Source organism: Bubalus kerabau, chromosome 19 (assembly GCF_029407905.1).
Source record: "Bubalus kerabau isolate K-KA32 ecotype Philippines breed swamp buffalo chromosome 19, PCC_UOA_SB_1v2, whole genome shotgun sequence".
NCBI classification, from domain to species: Eukaryota; Metazoa; Chordata; class Mammalia; order Artiodactyla; family Bovidae; genus Bubalus; species Bubalus kerabau.
This window is the reverse complement of record NC_073642.1, coordinates 52,968,294-52,987,366: the sequence shown is the minus strand read 5'-3', so window position 1 is coordinate 52,987,366 and position 19,073 is coordinate 52,968,294. Positions and strand designations below refer to the sequence as shown.

The window sequence follows — 19,073 nt, the reverse complement described above, 5'->3', positions numbered from 1 at the left end:
TCATTAAGACGTTGTTTTAATAAAGCATACCTTTAAAGTAATGTCTTTTAAGATAAGTTGCTTAATTTCCAAGTCATTTCTGACTCTTTCATGACCCCATGGACTGCAGCCTTCCAGGCTCCTCTGTCCATGGGATTTTCCAGGCAAGAATACTGGAGTGGGTTGCCATTTCTTTCTCCAAGGGATCTTCCCTACTCAGCGATTGAATCTGTGTCTCCTACAGTGGAGATAGATTCTTTAGATTCTTTACCACAAAGCCACTAGGGAAGCCCTTTTAAGATAAATTGCTGAGTTAATGAGAAAATAGATATATAGTTTTATTAGTTATTGACAAATTTTCTTCCATAGGGATTTAACTACTTTATACTTCCCTGAAGCAAAGTTTGTAAGTGATAATTTTCTGGTAGTCTAACAATCTACTTTGAATTTTTGACAATTTAATATTTAAAAATTGTATATAATTTTAATTTTAATGCATTAATCATATTCTGAGTGATACTGAATATATTTTATATGTTCAATAGCCATTTTTATATCTCTGAGTTATCTCCATATGAATTTTATTCATGTTTCTAAGAACTATTGCTTTTTAAATCTATAATTTTAAGTTCTTCATATATTAATGATATTAGACTTTTCCTTGCTTATGCTTTTTCATTAAAATTTTTGTGTAGTCTGTAATGTTGTTTTTCTTTTGCTATAATTGAACTTTTAAAAATAATAGAATACTTTCACTCTTCCACATATAGTTATGAAGTTGCCCATATTTTTCCCTAGTACTTCCTTTGTTTTATCTTTTGTATTTATGTAGACCTCTAAAACATTTTGCATTAATATTTTATACAGAATGACAAATAAATATAATGTATATTATTTCCAAAGATTCACCTAGTTGTCCCAACACAATTATTTAATAGTAGCATATTTTTTTCAGTGATTTGCAATTTCTGTATGCAGATAGAAATATTTCTGAACCTACTCCTATTCCATTGGTGTTTTTGTCTATTCATGTGCGAGTATATTATTGATTTCATTATAGAGTTTTATATATTTTAATATCTACTGTCTCATTTCCCCTCATTTTTTCAGAGTTTTCCTATTCATTCTTACTTATTAATAAGTTCTTCTGAATTGTATTGCCAAATTATGTAACTGCTACTGCTAAGTTGCTTCAGTCATGTCCGACTCTGTGTGACCCCATAGACGGCAGCCCACCAGGCTCCCCCATCCCTGGGATTCTCCAGGCAAGAACACTGGAGTGGGTTGCTATTTCCTTCTCCAATGCAGGAAAGTGAAAAGTGAAAGTGAAGTCGCTCAGTCGTGTCCAACTCTTAGCGATCCCATGGACTGCAGCCTACTAGGCTCCTCCGTCCATGGGATTTTCCAGGCAAGAGTACTGGAGTGGGGTGCCATTGACTTCTCCAAAATTATGTGACACCACCTAAAGAAAAATACTGATGTTTTTGTAGGGATCATATTAATTTTATAAAATCACTCAGGAAGATACTTCGTGTTGATGATATTGAGACCTCCTAGCCATGAATTTTTCAAGGGTTTTCTATAGTTTTCTTTAAACATATTTTGAATATTTCATAATTTCAGAGTGTGTTTTGAGAAAATGAACTTTTTTTATTTTGAATAGTTCAATATTATCTCTTTTAATGATTAATGTCATTTTTATCCTGCTTAAGAAGCTTTAGTTACTCCAACATCACAAAAATACACCTCTATTGGTTTTAAATCTTTGTTGTTTTAATTTTACATTGATATCTGCAAACTATCTGGAGTTGATTTTTGTTCATATGTAGGGTAAAATCCCAAATACATTTTTGCCCTTATGGTAATAAGCTTGGTCCCATATAATTTATCAAAATAAATTTTTACCACTAATTACAGTGCCATATTAGGTAGACATGTATTGATCCATTTTTGGATTCTCTACGTACATGTAATTTGCCAACTTCTTTTATTCTTGCATTAATACCATTCTATCTTGTCTATTGTAGTATTGTAGTGATTTTTGATATCTAGTTGAACAGACTGTTCTGTTTTGTTTTGAATGAGGTAAACCTAGGAATAGGTTTGGGAAGAAATAATATTTGAGAAGTGTTGAATCTTTCAGTTAATAAACTTAATAAGACTCTCACCAACTTAAGTCTTCAATTTCTCTCAGAAATATTTATAGTTTTCAGTAGAACAGTCTAGGAGATATTTCATTAGAATTATTATAGATATTTAATTTTTTATTGAAATGCAGTTGATTTTCATATTATATTCATTTCAGGTGTACAGCATAGTGATTTAGTTTTTTGCTGATTATATGTCATTATCCTGGAGAAGCAGTAAATCTTTGTTGCTTGTCTATTCTTTTTTTTTTTAATTATTATTTTTTTTGAGATTTCTAAATTTTATTTTATTTTTTAACTTTACAATATTGTATTGGTTTTGCCATATATCGAAATGAATCTGCCACAGGTATACCTGTGCTCCCCAACCTGAACCCTCCCTCCTCCTCCCTCCCCATACCATCCCTCTGGGTCATCCCATTGCACCAGCCCCAAGCATCCAGTATCGTGCATCGAACCTGGACTGGCGACTCGTTTCATATATGATATTATACATATTTCAATGCCATTCTCCCAAATCACCCCACCCTCTCCCTCTCCCACAGAGTCCAAAAGACTGTTCTATACATCAGTGTCTCTTTTGCTGTCTCATATACAGGGTTATCGTTACCATCCTTCTAAATTCCAAATATATGCCAAATATATGCATTAGTATACTGTATTGGTGTTTTTCTGGCTTACTTCACTCTGTATAATAGGATCCAGTTTCATCTACCTCATTAGAACTGATTCAAATGTGTTCTTTTTAATGGCTGAGTAATACTGCATTGTGTATATGTACCACCACTTTCTTATCCATTCATCTGCTGATGGACATCTAGGTTGCTTCCATGTCCTGGCTATTATAAACAGTGCTGTGATGAACATTGGGGTACACGTGTCTCTTTCCCTTCTGGTTTCCTCAGTGTGTATGCCCAGCAGTGGGATTGCTGGATCATAAGGCAGTTCTATTTCCAGTTTTTTAAGGAATCTCCACACTGTTCTCCATAGTGGCTGTACTAGTTTGCATTCCCACCAACAGTGGAAGAGGGTTCCCTTTTCTCCACACCCTCTCCAGCATTTATTACTTGTAGACTTTTGGATCGCAGCCATTCTGACTGGCATGAAATGGTACCTCATAGTGGTTTTGATTTTCATTTCTCTGATAATGAGTGATGTTGAGCATCTTTTCATCTGTATGTCTTCTTTGGAGAAATGTCTATTTAGTTCTTTGGCCCATTTTTTGATTGGGTCATTTATTTTTCTGGAGTTGAGCTGTAGGAGTTGCTTGTATATTCTCAAGATTAGTTGTTTGTCAGTTGCTTCATTTGCTATTATCTTCTCCCATTCTGAAGGCTATCTTTTCACCTTGCTTATAGTTTCCTTTGTTGTGCAGAAGCTTTTAAGTTTAATTAGGTCCCATTTGTTTATTTTTGCTTTTATTTCCAATATTCTGGGAGGTGGGTCATAGAGGATCCTGCTGTGATGTATGTCGGAGAGTGTTTTGCCTATGTTCTCCTCTAGGAGTTTTATAGTTTCTGGTCTTACGTTTAGATCTTTAATCCATATTGAGTTTATTTTTGTGTATGGTGTTAGAAAGTGCTCTAGTTTCATTCTTTTACAAGTGGTTGACCAGATTTCCCAGCACCACTTGTTAAAGAGATTATCTTTAATCCATTGTATATTCTTGCCTCTTTTGTCAAAGATAAGGTGTCCATATGTGCGTGGATTTATCTCTGGGCTTTCTATTTTGTCTATTCTATGTATAGTAATTTATATCTGTTAATGCCATACTCCTGTTTATTCCTTACCCTTCTCTCTCCCCTTTGGTAATGATAAATTTGTGTTTTATATTTGTAAATTTGTTTCTGTTTTGTGTATGTATTTATATTGGTAGTATATCCTATATATAAGTAATATCATACATTGTTTCTTTTTCCACTTATTTATTTCACTAAGCATAATATTTTATACGTCCATCCACATTGCTGCAAATAGCAATTTCATTCTTTTACATGGCTGAGTAATATTATATTGTGTGTGTGTGTGTCTCTCACCATTTCTTAAGCCAATCATCTATTGATGGGCCCTTGAGTTGTTTCCATGTGTTGGCTGCTGAAAATACTATTTCTATGCACTTGGTGTACATGTATCTTTTTGAATTAGAGTCTTGTTTTTTGTTTTTTTTCCTGGATACATACCCGGTAGTGGAATTAGTAGGTTATTGGTGGAATTGATAGTTATACTTAGCTTTTTAAAATAATCTTTATGCTGTCCATACTGTTCATTATAGTGGCCACACCAAGTTAGTTACATTACCATCAAGAATGTATTAGGGTTTTCTTTCTGCCACATCCTCTCTAGCATTTGTTATTTGTAGACATTACAATGGTACCTATTCTAACTGGTGTGAGGTGATACCTAATTGTGGTGTTAATTTCAATTTCTCTAATAGTAAGTGATGTTGATCATCTTTTCATGTGTCTGTTGACCATCTATATGTCTTCTTTGAAGAAATCTTCAAGTCTTCTGCTCATATTTTGATTGGATTGTTTGGGTTATTTTGGTCTTGATTGGTTGGAGCTGTTAGTATCTTTTAGATACTAATCTCTTGTTGATCACATTATTTGCAGATATTTTTTCACATTCTACAGGTTATCTTTTAATTTTGTTGATGGTTTCCTTTGTTGTGTAAAAGCTTTTAAGTTGGATTAGGTTGTATATGTTAACTTTTGCTTATATTTCTTTTGCACTGGAAGATTAATGTAAGAAAATATTCTTAGGATTTATATCAAAGAATGTTTTGCCCATGTTCTCGCCTCAAAGTTTTATAGTGCCTTACCTTATATTTGAGTCTTCAAATAATTTTGAATTTCTTTTTCTATATGGTGGAATTTCAGGTCAGTTCATATCAGCCACTCAGTCATGTCCAACTCTTTGTGACCCCATGAATTGCAGCATGTAAGGCTCCCCCGTCCATCACCAACTCTTGAAGCTTACTCAAACTCATGTCCGTGTCAGTGTATTTATATGCCGTCCAACCATCTCATCCTCTGTCATCCCCTTCTCCTCCTGTTTTCAATCATTCCCAGCATCAGAATCTTTTCCAATAAATCAGTTCTTCACATCAGGTGGCCAAAGTATTTGAGCTTCAGCTTCAGCATCAGTCCTTCCAAAAAATATTCAGGACTGATTTTCTTTAGAATGGGCTAGTTGGATCTCCTTGCAGTCCAAGGGACTCTTGAGAATCTTCTCAAACACTACAGTTCAAAAGCATCAATTCTTTGGTGCTCAGCTTTCTTTACAGTCCAACTCTCACATCCACATGACTACTGTATGGTGGAAGGGGATATTCTAATTCCATTTTTTTACAAGTAACTGCCCATCTTTTCTATATTACTTGTCTTCATTGTATATTCTTGCCTACTTTGTCATAGATTACTTGACTGTAGGTGTATGGGTTTATTTCTGGGCACTCTGTTCCATGGATTTGTCTGTTTTTGCATCAAACCATACTGTTTTGATTACTACAGCTATGTGTATTTAGTCACTTAGTTGTGTCCAACTCTTTGCGACCCCATGGACTGTAGCTTGCTAGGCTCCTCTGTCCGTGGGGATTCTCTAGGCAAGAATACTGGAGTGGGTTGTCATGCCCTCCTTCAGGGGATTTTCCCAACCCAGGGATCGAACCCAGGTCTCCCACATTGCAGGTGGATTGTTTACCATCTGATTCACCAGGGAAGTCATTTTGTGGGGGGAGGTGTTTGTTTTGTTCTCAAACACAAGTAAACCAAGTTAGATCCAAGATATTTGCACACTCTCACATTCAGACAGAGGAAGTTGTAACCAGATAATGTGTGAATTTTATAGACTTACCTTCCACAGAGAGTCAGAGATAGATACCCTTGGCCTTCTATCTGTCTCCCAGAATCCTGATTTTCTATCTCCTTGTGATAAAAAGAATTAGTGTGTGACCTGGCTCAGACATGGATGACATCCCTACTTTTGACAAGTCCTAAAATAAACATGAGGAGTTTATGTGCCTTAATGAGGGTCATGCAATACTGAGGTCAACACCTGACTCTAAATCCAAAGTTCTTTCCATGTAGTCTCAAGGGCCAGGTCTCCTTCAGGTGAAGAGCAGATAAAGGCCACCCAGGTCAGGGTTTCGAGGAAGGGCTTCCATTGACCTCAGGTTTCCTCTATAGCCTGGGCACCCAGCCTCAATGTCTCTGGGGAAGGAGGTGAATGAGAAAGATACTTCTGCCAAACATGCCAGCTTTGAGTTCAGCGTAAGCAATACTGATTTTCCTTTTGGAGCAAGGATAATAAAGGACCTGAGGTTCATTTTGGGCAGCCTGTCTCTCTGGACATCTGTGACCAGCCATAGCTTTGTCTGAAGTCTGGAATGGTTATACCTTGAGCTGTGTTCTTTTTTCTCAGTATTGCTTTTGTAATTCTGGGACTTATGTAATTTTATATAAATTTTAGGATGATTTGTTCTGCTGCTGCTGCTGCTAGGTCACTTCAGTTGTGTCCGACTCTGTGCGACCCCATAGACGGCAGCCCACCAGGCTCCCCTGTCCCTGGGATTCTCCAGGCAAGAACACTGGAGTGGGTTGCCATTTCCTTCTCCAATGCAGGAAAGTGAAAAGTGAAAGTGAAGTCATTCAGTCGTGTCCGACTCTTAGTGACCTCATGGACTGCGGCCCACCAGGCTCCTCTGTCCATGGGATTTTCCAGGCAAGAGTACTTGAGTGGGGCTTGTCTAGAAATTATTTATCCTTCCACTGATATTCTTGCTGGGTAGAGTATCCTAAGTTGCAGATTTTTCCTTTTCAAGACCTTGCATAGATCATGCTATTCTCTTCTGACACACAAATTTTCTGCAGAGAAACCAACTGATAGTTTTTCTGGTGTTCTCTTGTAACCAACTTTCTTTTCTCTTGCTGCCTTTACCATCCTCTCTTTAACTTTTGCCATTTTAGTTATGGTATATTTTGGTGTGGGTCTGTTTGGGTTCATTTTGTTGGAGACCCTTTGGACATCCTATATCTGGATACTTGTTTCCTTGTTTAAGTTTGGAAAGTTTTCAGTCAATTTTTTTCAAATACATTTTTGATTTCCTTCTCTCTTCTTCTTGTTCTAGAACCCCTTTTATACATAGGTTTTCATGTTTTATAATATTCCATAGATCTTGTAAGATGCTTTAATCTTCTTTCTTTATTTTTTTGTCTGCTGATCTGATTGAGTGATTTCCATTATTCTATCTTCTGGATCGCTTATTTGTTCTTCCATGTCATTTAGTTGGTTAGTCATTGGTTCTAGGTTGCTTTTTATCTCAGAAATTGAATGATCTATTTTTGATTTTTTTTTCTTTATAGTTGCTAGTTCCTTGTTACTGTGATCTATTTTTATGTCAGTAATCTTTCTTAATTTAGTTAGCATTTTTATTACCATATTTTTGAACTCAGGGTCTTGTTGACTGTTTTAATATTTAGGTGATTTTTCTTGCTCTTTTAACTGGAAATAGTTCCTCTTCCTTTTCATTTACTTTCTCTGGTTCTATAAATTTAGGAGAAACAGTTATCTATAGTGTTCTTAAAAGGGTGTTTTTATGTGGGAGCATCTCTGCGTAGACTCTGTTTATCCATTGTCTTTGTTGCTTGGGCTTATTTTGCTAGGGACACCAACCATATCTGTTCTCAGAGTTTTCTGGCTCCTATCACTTTGATAGGAGGTTTGGTTAATGTTGGAGGAGCTAAAGCCTGTGCAGGGTGTGAGGCAGGACATCCACTCTCCTCCATGACTGTTGTCACTCTACTGAAGAGACAGTGTCTGTTCCTCAGTTGTTTAAGTAGAAGCCCTGACTGTTTGGTTCAATCAGGTTGCATTCCCCTTGAATGCATATCCTATCCAAAGGAAGGGGAATCCTGAAGCAAATCAGGGCTGTCTACTCACAGAGGTCTGACACACTACCTGTGTAGCCATTGACAACTTCACTCAGATGCAGCACAAGTTTGTGTCTTTTTTTCCTGTTGTGGTCATCCCAGATCTTTGGATAGCCCATAGCATGGAATGAGTGGGGTTGGAGACTTTGCTAGGATGGAGCTAAAAGTCATGGCATTGTGGCTGCAAGAATTAATGCACTATACTGCTACCAGAGATCTGGACTAATTCTATGATAGTTTTCTCCTGGGACCTGTCTGCTCCAGATCCAGCACAAAACTGTGGTATGGCATAGGCCAGTGTACTTGATTAGCTGGAAGAGGGACTATAGCCTGCTGATCATGGTGTTTCCCAAGGGGCTGCCTGAATAAGTATTGACAAGGCTGCTCCCCAACTGAGACCATATCCCAGGCCTTTGGGCCACCTCTGTATCCCTAGATCAGTCTTTACTCCAGACCTGCATGCCTCAGATCTAGCCACAAGCTACGGTGTGGAGTGAATGGGGCAAGGGTGTATCTCTACTTGGACTGGAGAGTATGATTGAGGAGCTTCTCTTCCCCTTTTATCTATCCCAGCAACCAGGGGTTTGTCTCCTTAGTATAAGACCCCAGGACTGGGATAATCTGTAGCTCATCCTTTTCCCTCCTCAGGGCAAGAGTCCACTTGTGTGGACCTCCTCTTCCTTCTAGATCCCTCCCAAGTGTAGAGGTTATAACCCTATGCTTTTTTCTTTCCTATTTAGTGTTTCAGAAATTGTTCATGTACCTTTTGCTGTATGGGATTCTTTTGCCATTTTCGTTAGTTTTCCATGAGAATTATTCCAAATGTAGATATATTTTGGAATTGCTTGTTGCAGGTAGGGGTGAGCTCTACATCTTCTTACTCTGACATCTTGATCTGATCCATAGATATTTGCAGTCATTGACATCATTTATGATTTATGTATTTTTTATTGGCAGTATCTCAAATTATAATTATTGTTTTATATTTCCTTTGTAATAATGTAAATTTGCTAACCCTAAGATTTTTCTACAAATTATCTTGGATTTTCTACAAATATCAGCTATTAATAATAGAAATGATTTATATTTTGTACTAATTCAATTATTCTGCTAAATGTATGAAAGAGATTGGGCTATAATATTCTTGTCATAAAAGATGGCAATTCTGATCTTACAATATGAGAAATGTTTACTTGTGTTTCAGTTTTCTAAGAGGTAATTATAAGATGGCTATTTTTTGTTTAATCTTGAATTGACTGTGAAGATATCTAGAGATTTCTGACACAGGAACTTTAACAATGATTTACTTTATTTAAACATATGACCATGATAATTTATTTCTTCTTGAAGAAATTTTGGTTTTCTATAATGGTATACATATATATATATATATAGTAAATATATATTTTATATGTTTTACATATATATATGCATTCTATTTAATTAACCTGATTAACCAACTATAATAAAAAAAGTTATCTACTCTTGGGATCTCTAAAAATTTGTTTAAGAATGGAAAAATATGGGCATTTGGACTAGATATAGTGGATACAGATGAAATAGAAATATGAAGCTTTGTATATAGCAGCTGTATTTGTGTAAATGTCTCAGTTTCAACTTCTTTGCCTCCAGAGGATATGTTCATCTCCTATCTTTGCATATGTTTTAAAAACTTTGGATTAACTCCCTCCTTTCACATCCCTAAGGTTGCTGCAGCATTGGCTTTACATGCTCAGGATTCTGATTATCCGTGCTGTCTTTATTGCTGATTTTGAGTCATTGCCTGTTTTTCTTGTAAGCACAGAACATTATTTCATTTTTCTAAGGTTTTATTTAAAGAGTTGATTTGCAATATTGTGTTAGTTTCAGATGTCCAACAAAGTGATTCAGTTATATATTGTTCAGTCACTCAGTTGTGTCTGACTCTTTGAGACCCCATGGCTTGCATGGTTTCCCTGTCCATCTCCCAGAATTTGCTTACACTTATGTCCATTGAGTCAGTGATGCCATCCAACCATCTTATCCTCTGTCATCCCCTTCTCCTCCTACCCTCAATCTTTCCCAGCAATTTTTCCAATGACTCGGCTCTTTGCATCAGGTAGCCAAAGTATTGGAGATTCAGCTTCAGTCCTTCCAATGCATATTCAGGGTTGATTTCCTTTAGGATTGACTGGTTTGATCTTGCAGTCCAATGGACTCTCAAGCCTTCTCCAGGACCACAGTTCAAAGGCATTCTTCAGCGCTCAGCTTTCTTTATTGTCCAGATCTCACATTCGCACATGGCTACTAGGAAAAAACATAGCTTTGAATATATGGACCTTTGTTGGCAAAGTAATGTCTCTGCTTTTTATTTTTTTTTTTCAGCTTTATTATTTTATTTATTATTTTTTTATTTTTTTAAATTTTATTTTATTTTATTTTTTTTTAATTTAATTTTATTTTATTTTTAAACTTTACATAACTGTATTAGATTTGCCAAATATCAAAATGAATCCGCCACAGGTATACATGTGTTCCCCATCCTGAACCCTCCTCCCTCCTCCCTCCCCATTCCATCCCTCTGGGTCGTCCCAGTGCACCAGCCCCAAGCACCCAGTATCGTGCATCGAACCTGGACTGGCAACTCATTTCATACATGATAAATTTTATTTTATTTTTAAACTTTACAATATTGTATTGGTTTTGCCAAATATCGAAATGAATCCGCCACAGGTATACATGTGTTCCCCATCCTGAACCCTCCTCCCTCCTCCCTTTTTAATATGCTGTCTAGGTTTTCATTGCTTTTCTTCCAAGGAGCAAGTGTCTGAATGTTATGGCTACAGTTACCATCCACAGTGATTTTGGAGCCCAAGAAAATAAAGTTTGTCATCATTTCTCTATCTATTTGCCATGGAGTGATAGGACCAGATGCCACGATCTTCATTTTCTGAATATTGAGTTTTAAGCTACCTTTTGTACTCTCCTCTTTCTCCTTCATCAAGAGTCTCTTTAATACTTCTTTGTTTTCTTCCATAAAGGTGGTGTCATCTACATATCTGTGGTTATTGATATCTCTGCCCACAGTCTTGAATACAACTTGTGTTTCATCCAGCCCAGGATTTAGCTTGATATACTCTGCATTTAGGTTATTTATATATATATATGTATATATATATATATGCTGCTAAGTCACTTCAGTCGTGTCCAACTCTGTGCGACCCCATAGACGGCAGCCTGCCAGGCTCCCCCATCCCTGGGATTCTCCAGGTAATAACCTATAATGAAAGAGAATTATATATAATTATATATTATATAGAATATATATAATTATATAGAATTATATATAATTCTCTTCCATTATAGGTTATTACAAGATACTGAGTTAATTCCCTGTGCTATCCAGTAGATCCTTGTTGATTATCTATTCTGTATATAGCAGTGAATATATGATAATCTCAGCCTCCTAATTTATTCCTCACCCTCCCATGCAGTGTTTCCCTATTGGTAACCATAAGTTTGTTTTTGATATCTGCATGTTTGTTTGTTTTATAAATAAGTTCATTTGTATCATCTTTTAAAATTCCACATATAAGTGGATTTATGTATTTGTCTTTCTCTTAGTTCACTTAGTATGATAATTTCTAGGCTATCCATGCTGCTGTACATAGGATTATGATACTTCATTCTTTTTTATGGCTTAATAAAATTCATTGTATCTATGTACCAAACTTGCTTTATCTGTTCCTCTTTCAGAGAACACCTATCAATGTGTTGGCTGTTTTAAAAAGTGCTGCTATGAATACTGAGCAACATATATCATTTCAAATTATCATTTTCTCCAGCTATATGTCCAGGAGTGGGATTACAGGACCCTATAGTAGCTCTGTGTCTAGTTTTTCAGGGAAACTCCACATTGACTGTACCAATTTTACTTCCCACCAACAGCATCAGAAGATTCCTTTTCTCCATATCCTCCCAGAATTATTTACAGAATTTTTGATGTAAACTACTTTATTTAGTATTGGTTTCCATTCCTCTAATCCTCAGCAATGTTGAACATCTTTTCATCTACCCTTTGGCTATCTGAATCTCTTCTTTGAAGAAATGACTGTCATTGGGGAAACTAGTAATGTAGTCTTGTTCAGGCTTCAGAAATGACACTAGGCCTCTCTCTCTGCCCAGAAAATGACCCTACAACTGACTACATGCCAAACTGCTGAACTACCTACAGGCCAGAGCAGTGTCACCAAAATATCTTATAAATCATTGGATAAGACAGGGAGTTTTGATCCTTGTGGGCCTGGCCAGCTCCTAGGGATAAGAGAACATTCCAGGACTTATAAATGTCTTGGTCTTAATTCATGACAATAACCAGAGCTGCACATTTCCATGTAGGCTGATTATCAACCTAGAGCCTGGTATTAAAAGCTGGACTCCTCCAAGCAGAACACTGAAATATCACCCATGGGGTGGATGCACCTCCTGGGGCCTTTCCCGATTGGGACTCCAGATTGCTGTTCCAGGGACTTCCCAGCACCACTTGGGTCTGGTTTCCCCAATTCAGTGATGTATAAACCTCTATCTCTTATTATTCTTTTGAAATCAGTTCTATTCCTTAATTAGCATATTATAATCTTTGTTAATTCAATATTATTATATTGTAAGCTCTTATCAAGTTAATGAATTCTTTTAATTCTTGCTCAAATAAATGCAAAGTGGTTATTTTACCAGCAAATCCTACAAACCTTAAAACCAAAAGTAAAGCCTTTGGCAAAACAACTGTTTACTTTTTCTGCCCATTTTTTGATTAGGTTGTTTGTCTTTTGGAGATTGAGCTATATGAACTGCTGGTATATTTTGGGATTAATCCCTTGTCAGTTGCATTGTTTGCAAATATTTTCTCCCATTCTGTAGGTTGTTGTTCTGTTTTGTTTATGGTTTCCTTTGCTGTACAGAAGCTTTTAAATTTAATTAGGTCCCATTTGTTTGTTTTGTTTTTATTTCCACTACTCTAGGAGACAGATAAAAAAAGTATTGCTGCTATTTATGTCAAAGAGTGCTCTGCCTAGGTTTTTCTCTAAGAGTCTTATACTATCTGGACTTATATTTAGGTCTTTAATCCATTTTGAGATTATTTTTGTGTCTGTGTTAGAGAATGTCATAATTTTATTCCTTTACACAAATTTGTCCAGTTTTCCTAGTACATTTATTGACGAGACTGTCTTTTCTCCATTGTATGGTTTTGCCTCCTTTGTCATAGGCTAATTGCCCATAGGTCCATGGGTTTATTTCTGGGCTTTCTACCCTATTCCATTGTTTATATGTCTGTTTTTCTGCCAGTATCATATGATTTTAATTACTGTAACTTCATAGTACAGTTTGAAATCAGGGAGTCTTATTCATCCAGCTCCATTTTTTCCCCCCCTCAGATTGCTTTGGCTGTTTGGAGTCTTTCATGTTTCCATGCAAGTTTTAAAAAATCTTTTTTCTTTTTTTTTTTTAAATTTTATTTTATTTTTAAACTTTACATAATTGTATTAGTTTTGCCAAATATCAAAATGAATCTGCCACAGGTATACATGTGTTCCCCATCCTGAACCCTCCTCCCTCCTCCCTCCCCATACCATCCCTCTGGGTCGTCCCAGCGCACCAGCCCCAAGCATCCAGTATCGTGCATAGAACCTGGACTGGCAACTCGTTTCATACATGATATTTTACATGTTTCAATGCCATTCTCCCAAATCTTCCCACCCTCTCCCTCTCCCACAGAGTCCATAAGACTGTTCTATACATCAGTGTCTCTTTTTTCTGTTTAAAATGCCATCATTAGTTTGATAGGAATTGCATTGAATATGTAAATTGCTTTAGATAGTGTAATCATTTTAACAATATGGAATATTCTAATCCAAGAATATGGTGTATCTTTCCATCTGTTTGTGTGAAGCTCCAGTGAACAAGTCCTACTGGCCTTCAAAGCTGAATGTTTTGGGAGCTCCTCCTCTTGATGCCAAATCTTTAGGCTGGGGAGCCTGACATGAGGCTCAGAACTCTCCCATTGGAGAACTTCTGTGATATAATTATTCTCCCAGGGGGTATGTAATTTGATAATTTAATGTATGTACCCTTCATACACGCATCTTGTTGTGGTTTGGTCTTTGTCGTTGGATGTAGATTATCTTTTTTGGTAGGTTTCAGTCTTTTTTATTGATGGTTGTTTCACAGTTAGTTGTGATTTTGGTGTTCTTGTAAGAGGAGTGAGTTCAGGTCCATTGATTGCCATTTTGTTCTCTAGAACAGTTTCACATTACCCTATGTTTTGAAAGCGAGACATTTTGCTTTATATAAAATATACATTTTAAAATTTACATATATCTATACACATTATACATTTATAACATTAAAATAGAGAAAGATATATGCAAACTGTAACAGCATGAATTCCTGAGTAGAAAATATGAAGATCAACCTGGGATTGTGACTCTCTTTATTGATATGTTACACTTCTACATTATTTAAACTGTTTATAAACAAGAGTACTTATTAAAATTTTAATAGAATTTAAACACAATCACCCCAGAAATACAATTTTATAAACCTGAATTATAAATACATTGAAGACAAAATGTGTGAATGCCCCCATTTAAAGACAATATTTTAATTATGTTTCATAAAATAATCATACTTTGAAATATATACTTCAAAATGTATGATTTGAAACATCAAATATAGTGTATTCTGAACTGTGATTTACAGTCTCAGTATCCTCCTGAGAATTAGGTATTTTTACCATTCCCTTTCAATTAGCACAGCCCTACTTAATCTTTTTCTTCTTTCCACACCTAGGTCATCTATTGCATACTACTTGAAGAACAACATTATGGCTAAACTGGAGTTTGAAAATCATCGACTTAGACCAAGGTCAGACTACATTGTTTTTCTCTTTGGAAGTTTTTGTTCTATTCTTGTGTATATTCTGAAAATCTGACTATGCCCTCTTATTTCTCTACTACAAAAATATGAACACATGTGAACCTCTCATGTACTTATATTGTGCTTCTTAGTGTAATTAAAAAATGTCTTACTCTAGTAATCTTTATAAGTAGCAAGCAGTTGATCAACACATTATAAATAGAACACATTTAGATAATTTATAAATGCAGTTAGTTAATAACTTATAAAGTTTATATTTATTAGAAGTACCCAACTTAATGAAATTAATGTTTTGTATTATTCTCATCAGTTCACGTGTTTGGATGATAATTTGTAAATGCTGCAATGAGTAAACACTGAGAAACTTTTTCATAAATATAATTATTATACATGTAAGTAATTTTTCTATAGCAAAGTCACTGAATACTTTAAGCTTCTTCTGATTTCTATGTCAACAAACAAACAAAACAAACCTTGAGTTGGTTTAACATCAGAATTTAATGTTCTCTAGTGATAACTAGATTAAGTCATCTTCAGTTTTATTGAAAACAATGCACCACTAAGTATCTGACCTCCACATTGATTTATTACACAAGTTTTCATGTGAAATGAAATGAGACACCAATATTTTTATTTGCTTTTTCCCTTTTTGTCCAAATGTTCTTTAAATGAAGAAAAATGATAAGAAGTCTTGAAAAGAGAACCAGATTCATGCTTTTCCATATTAAGAGAACTCCTTCTTTTAATGACTCTAATTAAGTGATTCTTCTTATTGTTGAGGAATCCTTTGTTTTCTAATGAATATACATTTTTATTTCATGTTCTGATTTTCTCTTTGAGTATTTTTTTATGTACGTGTATCGACTCCCCTTCCTGCATATGTTTGCACACACATAGTTGAGGACTATATTTTATAATTCATAATACTTTCTATTATTTTCTGTAATTTTTATAATTAGCCACTTCTCTTTGTGAGCGGTCATTGCTATAAACATAGTTTGCTCCTTGGTATTATATTAATGCTCTTCTCATAATTCTCAAAGTCTTTAGGCAAATTTTCAGTTCAAGCCCTAAGTGAGTACATTAAGAATAAAAGTATTCTTGTGATTAAGGATGATTATATTTAATTTTTAGTATCAAACTTAAAGATAAAATAGGTTTATTTTTCTCTAAATGCATATGCCTTAGACAGATGCAAGTTCAATTTCTTGGAATAAAATCGGAATCAAATTGTACTGCTGCCAATCATCTTCCAAACACCTAGTAGAGAGGAGTGCGGAGTGTGGCCTCGTTCAGTAGGGAGGGTTAGTGAATACACCAAGTATCCATAGAGATGTACAGTAACAAACATTCTTATTTGCTGTTTTGGGGTCTAACTCTGTATAATTTTTAAAGGAAAATTTGATATTGTTTATAATTGAAATTCTGTATACCATTTGTTCTACATAAATATTCTATACTGTGTACAGGTGCTTTTGATACAGATCTAGAAACTTGACAGATCATGTCTTTAAAAATTGAGGCTATGTTTTCCACATATAATTGGACATAGGCAGTGTTTGATGTTGGCAAAGAAGTTAACAGTCTAATCAGTGTGGAGACTCTCATTCATTGCTGACATCCTTAGAACATCTTGTGTTTTTCTCCCCATATTTGTTTCATCACATTTTCAATATGTTGAACTCATCCTCAGGAACCAAGTCTACATTCCAAGAGGAAAGAAGGAAAAAGGGACAGCAGCAATGCACACTCTCTTCACTTCTTGTCACTTATTAGAAAGTCAGGTCTATTTGAGAAGCCCCTCTACCCACCCACAGATTTCATATTGTCTATTCGTTTATGAATGAGTTTCTCTAAATATGAATGATGGTAGGAAGGAATGTTGCTTTCAGTACTCAATCGACACTTTCATAATCAATGCTGAAATACATGTAAAATATGTACAAAATTTGTAGGCATGTACCATCCATATGGTAAGAGGGAAAAATCCCATCCATATGGTAACAGCTAAAAATCCACAAAGTAACTATCAGTATGAGATGAGTTATCATGGCCATGTAAGGCAAGGAAGGAGGAGAATGAAGAAGTAGGAGATGCCCCCCATCATACACCTTAGCTTTGTGTGAAGTGTTGAAATAGCTAATCATTCCTCTAATTGTTATGGTGATAGAAAAGTCTAAACTTAGTCTCAACTTAGTTTAGTTTTAAAATGCACTCTTCTTCTAAACTAAAGACACATTTTAGATCTCAAGACTGCAAACATCAAAATGATCTCCTAACACTCTAGGAACTGCTTGGTCTAGTCTTTGGTATACAACCCAAAGACCCATTGTCACAAGCTACTGCAAATAGGAGGCTGATACCATTAATAAAGCATTAATTCACATACTTCTTACAACAACAATTCTAATACTTCTTATTCTCTCGTTTTCCTTGTCCTCAAAATTGTTTTTTTTTTGTTGTTGTTGTTGTTGTCTAGATAGGTTTTTTAGGTTGACATGCTTGCGTATCTTTTTATTTTCATTCCCTAGTTTTAATCAGCAGTATTTATGACTTCAGTATTTATAAATCAAATAGAACAAAGACATATAATGTTCCATTGCTGCAGTTTTTAAAAAAATCAAAGCTATTCTCCCCATCTATAAATATTTCAACCCAAACTGAACTAGTCATAGAAAGACAGATTTCTAAGTCCACATTTTAGCATCATAAATTGATGGGGATATGAGTCATGGTCCATTAGGTGTGATTTATGCTTCTCATTAAATATAGCTATAGCAATATTTTTTTTTTCTGTAAAGAACAGTTAATAGTAAACAAGTTCCCTGGCAAGAAACTTAGATTCTCCATAAATAACACTTTTATGGAACTTCAGCACTTCTGCTTCTATAATGCTAATTACTAGTAGACCTAACTGTGGTATGTGTTGAAATCTCTAACAAACAACTTGTTTAATATTCTTTGTCACAAGCTAGAGCAATGCAAAGAAGTTATAAAAAGCTGCTCAAAATCTTATTAGAATCCTGAAATCAAAAGAGCCTACATTTGGGGAAAACATAAACACATGTTTTTGAAATAAAACATTTCCTAATTTTTTTAATGAACAACATGATCTGAACATTGTAGGTATTTTTCACAAGGAAAATGTGGCCAACTTTGGAGTCATACTGACATAATGTGGTATATTATGCTGTTATTCAGAAAATATTAATCATCCTCACCCCCTTTTAGGGGAACATTTTATTTTCCCACCCTGTGAACGTTGCATTTGGCTATGTGATTCACTTTGGCTAAAACAATATTAGAGGGTATGACATACGAGCAAATCCAAACAGAAGCGTTATCTGTGCTTGCATGGATTGGTTAGTGCAGGTTGCTCAGATGGTAAAGAATTTGCCTGCAAAGCAGCAATTCACTCAATTATTCTTGCCTGGAGAATCCCATAGACAGAGGAGACTGGCGGACTACAGTCCATGTGGTCACAGAGTTGGACACGACTGAGCAGCTAACATTTTGTTTCTTTCTCTTGTGCCCTTGTCCACAGATGTGAGAATTTCATGTCCCAGACAAGGTATCTTTGAGCTTAGATCTAAGCATATTTAGAGCCAAGCTGCATTTTGGAGGTGAATCTTACTGAACCCACTACAGTCGAGCAGAGTCAAGCAGAGACACAGTTCATTCATATACCCATGGACACAAAATGAATAGTTTTGCCTTTAAGTCACTTATTTCCCATGCTATTTGCTATTAAATATTGCTACAGCCAAAAGATAAGTTATACAAATAGTTAGCAACCCAGGTTTATGAATAATGAATAGTCAAAATCACTCTTTAAAATTCTTTGGTCACTAGTAAATCATACTTTAGTTACTTTTGTGTAAACATCTTTGTGATATATCCAAATATATGTATATTCTCAAATATATGATGTATATATAAACTATAATTTTATAATACTACATTTTAAATATCAAAATGTTCATCCTATGGAAGACTCTTAAGATAATAACCATTGAGGAATAGCATGACTTCTCTTCTCATGAGCACTCCTGGGTTTTTAATAGGATTGCCTCTTTAATTAATGGCTATTTTCCTCTCTTCCATT

General features: G+C 35.3%; 1 protein-coding gene across 27 annotated transcripts in view; it reads left to right on the top strand.

Annotated features, from left to right (window-relative positions):
* Positions 1 to 19,073, top strand: part of LOC129634294 (DBH-like monooxygenase protein 1) — a 326,306-nt gene that overhangs the window by 165,563 nt on the left and 141,670 nt on the right. For 14 of the 27 annotated variants that reach the window (XR_008705521.1, XR_008705523.1, XR_008705519.1 and 11 more), the window contains one exon: positions 14,882 to 14,956. The exons of 1 other annotated variant lie outside the window; for it this stretch is intronic. The gene's annotated coding sequence lies outside the window, so the exon portion shown is untranslated. Of the gene's footprint in view, positions 1 to 13,982; positions 14,131 to 14,881; positions 14,957 to 18,512; positions 18,738 to 19,073 lie in introns of those variants that run through there. 12 more of the 27 variants (XR_008705520.1, XR_008705529.1, XR_008705524.1 and 9 more) reach the window with 3 other exon arrangements.